A 9809-nucleotide genomic window follows, 5' to 3' on the forward strand; every position below is an offset into this window, starting at 1 on the left:
GATTGGGAAATTATTGTTCATGGGCACAAAATCAGACAAGCTCTTATGAAACATAATTTGATTAAGCTTATTTAATTTCCATGAGAAAATTAAATTGGATTTATTAAAAAACTGCAAATTTCAACAACTAATAAGTAACAATAAAAAATAAAAAAATAATAATAAATAATACCATGCAAACTATAAGGACTCTTTATTAAAAAATAAAAAATGAAACACACAAGAAAAAAACCGGATCATTTCGGGAGCTCTATATAATTATTTGAAATAATTCGTATTCAAAGATTGTACTTTTTGTTTCTCATAACATAACAAATTCAAATTCGCGCAATGTAGCACAGTACGAGAAATGAAATGTAGATATTATTGAAATGGACTGAAATGTATGACATTGGCCACCTGTTCTGATTTCCAAAGGGTACATTAAGTCACGGAGAAAAGAAAAACTTCCTAAAGGATTTGACTAATTAGAAACAAATAATAACAACTGTCCAATAATAATGAGAGAAAAACAGAAATAAAAGCAAAAACCTGCAAACAATACCAAACGAACAAACAAACCAACAAACTCAAAGCCCCCTTCCCATCCTGCCAAACCCCTAAACATGTCTGGTAGACCCAGGTGGAAACCGAGTACATCGCCCCTAGCTTAACCGCACCTGGGCTGCTTGCTGCCCGCTAGCATGGCTCACCATTCCCGGTGTTTGTCGTGTATAAGGCTCAGGATTCGTATAAATCCCAATCTCTACACTAGCGGGAGGAAAAAAATCATCCCAAAACACAACATCATAATCCGGTTATAAATGTAATAACAAAACAGCTCTAATAATATAAGGATCAAGATAAATGTCAATGTACTTTGGAGTTGGAGGACTCAATTTTTCCCCACGTGTGAATTGTTTTGTCTTTTCGCGTAGACTCAGTCAGCAAAGGGAAAAAAAAGCTAATCGTGTTTCTTTTTTCATGGAGGAGTTATAGAAATTCAGACAAACTATGCGTTGGTTTGTTCGGTGCTATTGTTCGAGCGTGGAAAAGGGAGTTACGAATGTCTTTTTATTCCATTTCCAAGCCAGTTCACAATGTTGATTGTGTCCAAATGGTATGGCAACAGAAATCGAATCGAGCTAGCGACTTATTACATAAAAACAAAGTAGTGTACTTGCATGGGCTACAGCTTTTTCAAGTGCCACGGGCGATAATAAACTCTGGTCTCGCAGTTTTGCTAGATTTCATTCAGAATCGCGAAATCCCTCTTCACGCGGCAATAACTCTTTTAGAGTGAAGCCCTCCGTGCCTAACTCTTATATAAAAGCAGAACGACTTTGTATGTACCCGTTTGCACTTTTTGCGAGGGTAATCCTTTCTATTTTTGTTGTTCACGTGACTCGCGTTCTGAACAAACAGTTTCAAATAAAAATGTATACCGTTTGATTTTGTACCTTCTGCACGACACTTTGTGATGTGATAACTGTAATATAACTTACAATGACTGCACTGTGATTCACATCAATCGCCAAAACATTATATTATTAAAGATGCAAAGTTCAAACTGTTGGTCGATTTGACTCAAATATTACAAGTACAATTTTAAAATATGCTTTTTAATAGATTCAAGGAATGAATTATGATTGTTGTGATTCCGGCATTATTGCACGTCATCAATAAGACAAACAAATTTGCTATAACACATTGTCAGTGATACATACAAAAGTTTTGTTTGGTCTTCGTTTCGAAAACTTATCAACCATTTTAAGAGAAAAATACTTCGGTGAAAATCTGGCCTTGCAACTCAAAAATGAATTAAAAACTTTAAATGTATTCAGGTCGTTAAACCATAATGCAAACAGAGCCACACATTGCTCAAAAACATAAATACATATCATAATATTTCACAAAACATTCTTTTCGGGACAAAATAAATGTAGAACGCTGTTTTCATGACGCATTACTTCCTCACTTAGATTTTACAGTGATCTCCTCTCTGAAAATGTCAACGTAGTATCTTTGACAGTCTATGGAAACATCATTTATTAATAAAAATTAAAAAACTAAATAAAAAATTATTAAAATTGTTAGTTTACACAAAAAAAATACAGTAGAAAGCTTAAACAAATATAGGCCTGTAGCTGCAGCTAAAAAATATTGTCTTCACAATTTTACAAGTCCCAAAGTCAAAAAGTTAAACATGTAAAAGTTGTTTACTACACAGGCTTTGCTTTGCCCGGGGTGTTCAAAGGGGGTACCCCGGGCAAACCGCGCTCAAAGAACGGCCTGGCTTTGCCTCCGTGCCCGCTCCAAACATTGCCCGAATAACATGCAGTACACGTAATATTACTGTATATACGGGCCATATGGGTGTACAAAATCGCTCCAAAGAACCACTCCAGCCGGCCTTGAGAGCCGATGGCATTTTATTGGCTAGCCCCACAAACCCCAACAGCCTATAGTCTGCGACAAAAACAGCAACTAATCCGCTTTACTTTCCAGCTGAAAGTTATTTGCGAAATGATGATTGGACTTGACCATTGCGACCAACAATGCCCGTTAGAATGGCCGCGAGGGGTTGGTTGCCTCGAGATAGCAACCATAGTAGGCCTTTGTTACACTCCGAATTAACAACCACACGAGCAGATCTTGAATATATCCAAATGCCGATTAGTAGCATAAGAATCTACCCTGGAACAATGCTCAACCGGAAACCCAGGGTATTTGCGGTTTGGAAGGATTAATAAATCTTTGGGTCATTTTCGGCTGTTATTGTTGACAAAAAGTCATATTTTTCTTACCCCCAAAAAGTGCAGCGGATTCCTTTGTGAAGTGTGCGTGTATTGTTTAGTTCCCACCGCGGTCTGTTCATGGATTGTTTCCAAATACAATGCAAATAGTAACTAAGTTGCATTATCTGAAAAATGTAATTACAGTAGTTAGCCTGTAATCAACAACTGGCCATCTTGGAATGGGCGTGGCTTTGGCACAATGGTTTCCGTGGTGACGGTAAGATGTGTAGCCAATTAGAAATATCGTTATTCGAAAACTGAAGATGTTGTCAAGTCAGGGAAGTTTGCTGATTTTGTCACCCAACTGAAGAACATTATCCGCAAGAAAGAAATCATAACGTTTGGGAAGTTCAAATTTTTGGCACTTAAAACAAAATAAAACTTAAAGGTGTTGGGTCAAATTTGGTTATGACCCCGAGTGTGTAAATTTTAAAGGTTTTCTAAATTTTCGTTATAGCGGCTTACTGATGGTATTAGAAAGCATCATGCGATATTATTTCGTCTCTAATGCTCAGTTGATTTGAAATTGATAATAGGTTGAAGACAAACTTGATTCTTCGAAGTGGCCCAAAGTAATATTGCACTAAACGCGAAAAGTAGGTTGGTTGGGGGGGGGGGGGGGGGGGGGGGGTGCCAACACGACTACACAGATAGTTATTCTCTAATGGTTCAACTTAAGGTGTCTCCAAGCTTCAAGTCGTCCATATTCTACACGAGGATGGAAACCCAAGCTGGAGAACAACATTTCAGTGTAAAACTCACATGGGGAAGATGACACAAGATGTCATCTCAAGATACAAGAAAAGTCCTCCAGTGGCATCAGGGATTGTCAGGAGCAAATAATGATTTGAACTGCATTCACTTGGAGAGGTTGTTCGTAGCTTCAATTAGAGATCTACAAACACCTAAACCAGTTTGGTCTGCAGTTTGGTCCCGCAAGCCAAAAAGCGTCACCTCAAAACATTGCCAGGAGAACACTCCGTTTCGTTCACAATACTAGGACAAAGTGGCAACGTTTCCTTCAGTAGTTAGAGCCATCTTCATCTCTAAAACACAAAGAACGTCAACCAGTATGACATGCAGTTGGTCTAGCAACCACAGCGTCATCATCCACCAAGGAGAAAGCGGCCAAGTTTCTTTCAGGAACCTTCGTCTCCAAATACCAAGAGAGTAAACCAGTATGACATGCAGTTGGTCTAGCAACCACAGCGTCATCATCCACTGAGGAGAAAGCGACCAGGTTTCTTTCAGGAACCTTCGTCTCCAAATACCAAGAGAGTAAACCAGTATGACATGCAGTTGGTCTAGCAACCACAGCGTCATCATCCACTAAAGAGAAAGCGGCCAGGTTTCTTTCAGGAACCTTCGTCTCCAAATACCAGGAACGTAAACCAGTCAGTCAGTCGTAACCTACATACGTCATTCCAATGTGGAAACGCCGTTACATCACTAGGAGAACACCAAGGTTATCCCCAAGCGAGGGGATAATGGCCAAGTATTTTGCTTAAGGACACAAGTGTCAATACCGGGACTCAAACTCACACTGGTCAGCAGGCCTGCTGGTCAGAAACACCAGAGCAATTGAGTCCATTCGCTTTATATACTCATTATTCTTCTCTTGCACCTGAAGAGGCCGAGGAAACACATCAAAGATCGAGTATGAATTCCTAATTAACTTAGTCAATTAATTGATATTACATAATATTACAAATATGTACAGGATGAGGATTCGATATTGCAGAGAAGCAACAACATTCAGAGACAATCTGATGCCAAGTTAGGAAAAAAAGAAAGCATGAAATCTATTTCTGCTCCAGCAATACTTAATATCAGATATGGTTTGAGACACTGACTGACATACGTCAAGATCTATGCCATTATAAACTCAACCCGTTTTTTTTATTCTTCTTAAATTCCAGAATTCCAGACGATATTTGCACACGGGGGATCTGATGGAGTTTGTATATCCCAGGCATGCAATATATTATAACTATTTCAAGTAATTAAAACCCGCGTATATTATGATTAACCAGGGTAGGCGATTGTATCATTCGCCAGTATCCCCGTGCGTCAATTAAGGTAACACGGAAATATTGTCCAAACATACAACTCATACAAGAAAATACACAAACTCGAACCCTTTGGTGAGTACGAGGAGTGCTGTGTTACCTTGCCAGACAGCGACCGTACCCTAGAGCGTTTACGCAGGGTGTGGGACGCTGAAGATTCGCGGTAACATCAGAATCTACGGTAACTTCTATTTATGATCATCGTTCTTTATACAACTATTAGATCTCCCGAGGCCTACCCACTAGCGAACTATACACACGCTACAAAACTAACATCTGAAGATTTGTGAGGCGTTGCAATGTCGATACTTGTCGAGGCATAGTTACGTCTTGTATTGTGCCCGATGGTGAGAGGATGGAGATGTTGATTGCCATGTGAAGAGTGTAACTGACAAAATGGATTGGCCTCCTCTCAAGCCGCTGGCTTGTCGTGTTTAAAACACATAAGATACGGGTATGGTGTTGATAAAATAACATAGATCATTGAATCCCCATTATATTAATGTTATGAAAATATAGCTACATACTTCATGTATGGAACTTTGAGGATGGCACATCAAAAGACTGAAGCTCAAGCCGAGGAAACCTGGCCCGATTTCATAGAGCTGCTTAAGCACAAATTCTTCTTAGCAAAAGAAATAGCATACCAATTGCAGACGGCACACGTGGCATGGTATTTTGACTGGTAACCTTATTCTGGTAAGCAATATTTTTGATGTGCTCCTACTCTTTGTGATTTGAGGATCTCTATAAAATGTTGCCCATATTCAAGAAAAGTTTCCACTTTAGAAGAAAAAAACCATGACAAACAAATTAATCTGATTATGACCAATACAATCAAATTTATGTTGGTATATATTTTGATTATGTATATTTGTGAATTGGTATTTTATGTTTATTTTCACTTCAATATTCCAGTCTCGTCTTCTCACAATGTTATTAGTTTTATATCTGATTCCCACTCTAGACAAATTGAAAACTTACAATGTGCATTGTACAGAACACTCCATAATTCAATAATCGTTCAATACTCGTTCTTCCTGGAGCAATTTAGAAACACTTTGCTTGGATTATGGTGGATCCATTAGCAACTATCAATTTGCAATTATTACAGCTTTGTAAACGTGATGTTATTATTCCCAATAATGCCATTGTATATTAAAACACGCCTGAAGTGAATTTCAGTGAAGGTAGACCGGATTTCAGCGCATCTTCGTTTTTCAAACAACATTGACGCCATACACAATCCATCTAAGCTAATACTCGACTCCATCTAAACTCCATCTAAGCTAATTAGCAGTAATTTTATTCACCTATGATTGAAAGAGTTATTGATAACTTGATGTGGTTGTTAAGATGTTTTCCCAAGCCCCTGTCCCAAAACAACCAACGGACAGGATACACTATCGAATCAAATTCCCTGCGCTGTTGACAAAACTTGCCAGACATTCTCGGATTCCCTTCCACCGCTCGCCGGCGCGTAAACACGGCCCGAGTGTCCAAACAAGCCACGGTTGAAAACGGTTGGTGCGGCTATCTTGTCAAGGGCACTTTTGTGCTGGGCGTGTGGTGTTTAGTATCGCCTGGTTGTTGTTCCTCAGGGGCCCATGCAACGTAGAACTATCGGATACAGTATCACTGTTGACTTGGTGTGTATAATACACCGTAGCTCCATAATCGACGTCTTTATTTAGCCATTAAGCCTTCAGCTGAAAACTTGACAGCCACAACAGTTTTAGCGAGGTTTGGAATTTGTTACTGATGGAAGAAAAGTAAAAGGCTTCAGGGGAATCTTTGTAAATTTGTTTGATCGTAAATTGTGATTTTAAGAAAGTTATTAAGGAATACGGTTTAGAATATAGCTCCCAAGCCTCATTGAGACAGACACATCAAATGTGAACAAAGAAAGAAAACGCATTCTATTTCTAAGAAGTTCATGTAAGTTACGCCCAATGGATGGATATCTTAACATGGTGAAAAAGCAAGAGACATGAGAGAGGCATCACCATCAAAATACTTGACTCAATTCACTGTTGGATGTTTCTTCCATTGTTCAGTAATGACACCATGACCGACGACGATGACAACGACACCGATAACAATGATTCACTTGCTCAAGTGCACCATGACCGACGACGATGACAACGACACCGATAACAATGATTCACTTGCTCAAGTGCATTTAACCATGGAGGAACTATTTTCTTCCTCCATGATTAAACCTTGTACTTCGGATATCCATGAAGATGTAATCTCATCGCTCCGACAAACTCGCCGAGTTAGCCAAAACCAAAGCAAATGCAATCCTAAACTTCAAACCAGACAAAAGGCAATGTCCAACAAGAACATTCTTTCCCATTTCAGTTTTCAAATTTCCTTGGGGATATTTCACAGCTAGAAGAAAGTCTCCATTTGCTGCCGAAGTTTTCCTTAGGCATATCAGCAGGGTTGCCTCCAGGTTGCCTCCAGTACCATGAACTTGAAGAAACCTTTGTTGGGGAACAGCAAGAAGAGGCACAAACGGACAGGTTGAGCATTTAAGAAACCATATTGGTTTCTGCAACAGGATCTGGCTTAGGCTCCGGACTAGGCACCGTCTGTAATGTTGAAAACATACTTTCGGTACGGACTCCAAACAGGCTGACGTAGCCTGAGCCCAAACCCAAAGCTCTAAGTCATGGTTTCGAAAACGCCACTGAAACACTGATGAAGACAATCATATCGGGCTAGAGGCACAAACCATGGTCATTAATAGTAGTTAGGAGTGTAACCACGCTACGTTATCACTGATGAAATTCATTATGACATTAAAATAATATATTTGTCGGTAACAAAATAGGAGGGGGGGAGGGGGTTGTAAAAAATCACGGATGTTTTCACTTGGAAGGATAAACATTGGCGAAAAATATTCAACCTCCAGAATATTATGTTTCTAAACACCTCGGCGTTATCAACATTCCAGTCTTTTCATATTGCGCTATTCGTACCCGCAGTGTAGCTGTCAAAACTGAACGAGGTGTCAAAGAACTCATTTGACATGAAACAGTCACTACTAACCTGACATGAAACAGCCGTGACCTGATCGAAAATGGGCGTGTATAATCGACTAATTCTGACGTTATGGTTACAGACATTTATGGTGTATCAGGTTTCATTTGTGTTTTGTGGTCAACGTGGAATTGTTCAAGCTTGGATAATTGTGAATTCATATGGGGGCAAATTCTTATTTCGTATTGCTTGGATCGTTCCCATACAAACACAGGTGTCTTTTCAGCTAAATAAACACAGCTCTGCATTATTAAGATGAAACTAGCAACAACATTATGCAAGTTCAGTAGTTTGGGGGTCCCAGCGCCTCCTTTAGGGTATCAATAAAACCACACAATGTTCAGATATAATCATCAATGGCGTTTCTATCAAACTATAATTAGTACCCTGAAATCCTCAATCCAAAGTTATAGTAAAACATAAACATATTGACGAAAACCGATCAGCCTGCGTTCCTGAAATAAAAGTACAAATTTCTCTACTAAAAATAATCCTTAAAATGATCGATCAAAAATCATGACAAAAAGTTCCCGAATTTGTCATTATCACTCTCCACATCTTCAGACAAAGATATTCACAAATTATTTTGCCTTTATATTAGCAAGATTGAAAACATAAAGTTTTCACTGAATTAGACTGAGTAGATAGGCCAGGTTGGGAAACATCCCTTTTGGTCTGAACATGGAGGAAGTATGTTTAGGCTCGTCTTATAACAGAAGCCTGAACCAGGACTAAACCACAAACCAGTGTTACGTCAATATAACCTCAAAATGGCGGAATGTGTCCCATCATGTTGGGGAACCTCCCTGTTGGTCTGAACATGGAGGAAGTATGTTTAGACTCGTCTTATAACAGAAGCATGAACCAGGGCTAAACCACAAACCAGTGTTACGTCAATATAACCTCAAAATGGCGAAATGTGTCCCATCATGTTGGGGAACCTCCCTGTTGGTCTGAACATGGAGGAAGTATGTTTAGACTCGTCTTATAACAGAAGCATGAACCAGGACTAAACCACAAACCAGTGTTACGTCCCTCAAAATGGCGAAATGTGTCCCATCCATCTGTAATGCCTATAGTGTAATTCCACAACAAATACACAACTAAATAATGGTGGTTGACAACTCAAAAGCGGACCTGCAATTAAAGGGTGATTTAAGGGAAATGCAGATACAGTAGTTTGGTAAATTGGTGGCTAACTTGTTACATGACGAGGCACAAAATAATGTTTACCATTTTTGTTCACGTTCTATTTGATATCATACGATTCCTTCGACAACCCTTTCACACCACCGTGCTCTCTTACCCGGCACATTGTTTAACTTGACGGGTCAGTACCGCCCCTCATCTCCCAAGTGTGTCGTGAAGACGGGACGTAGGTGGCACAACATGTCACTTTAAAGCCACACAGTATATTAACCAAATGCCCACCTGGTCACGCAAGCTGCCAGTGTTTTTCTTGGTTATTATTCCAGGGTTCAGTGGCAACAATTTGCGATAAATCACAAGCAATTGATTTGACTCCGGGTGACCTTATGGGAAACATTGGCCATGAAGATCTGAAGTTTGTTTTCAGACCTTTATAAACCTCAGCACTTCCTGAACTCTAAACCAGACTGATTGCTCGTTTGAAACAAATATCTGTTTATTATAGCTTTTTTAACTCAGAGTTAACCTGTAAAAGGGGCTTGCTAAGTTCCTAACACTGTGAACTACAGTCATCAACCAAATGGCAAAGTTAACCCAAACTCTGCGAGTTTTCAGTATCTACTTCGCGTGTCCTGCCTTTCTTGAAATATCTATGAACTTCCTATATCAGCGTCCGCCTCAAGGACTATTGATTTGGGGCAGAGGGTGTCTCCTTCATACAAAATGTTCCCTATAAATTATTGTAATATTAATTGAAAATTGCCAT

Source organism: Asterias rubens, chromosome 12 (genome assembly GCF_902459465.1).
Source record: "Asterias rubens chromosome 12, eAstRub1.3, whole genome shotgun sequence".
NCBI lineage: Eukaryota > Metazoa > Echinodermata > Asteroidea > Forcipulatida > Asteriidae > Asterias > Asterias rubens.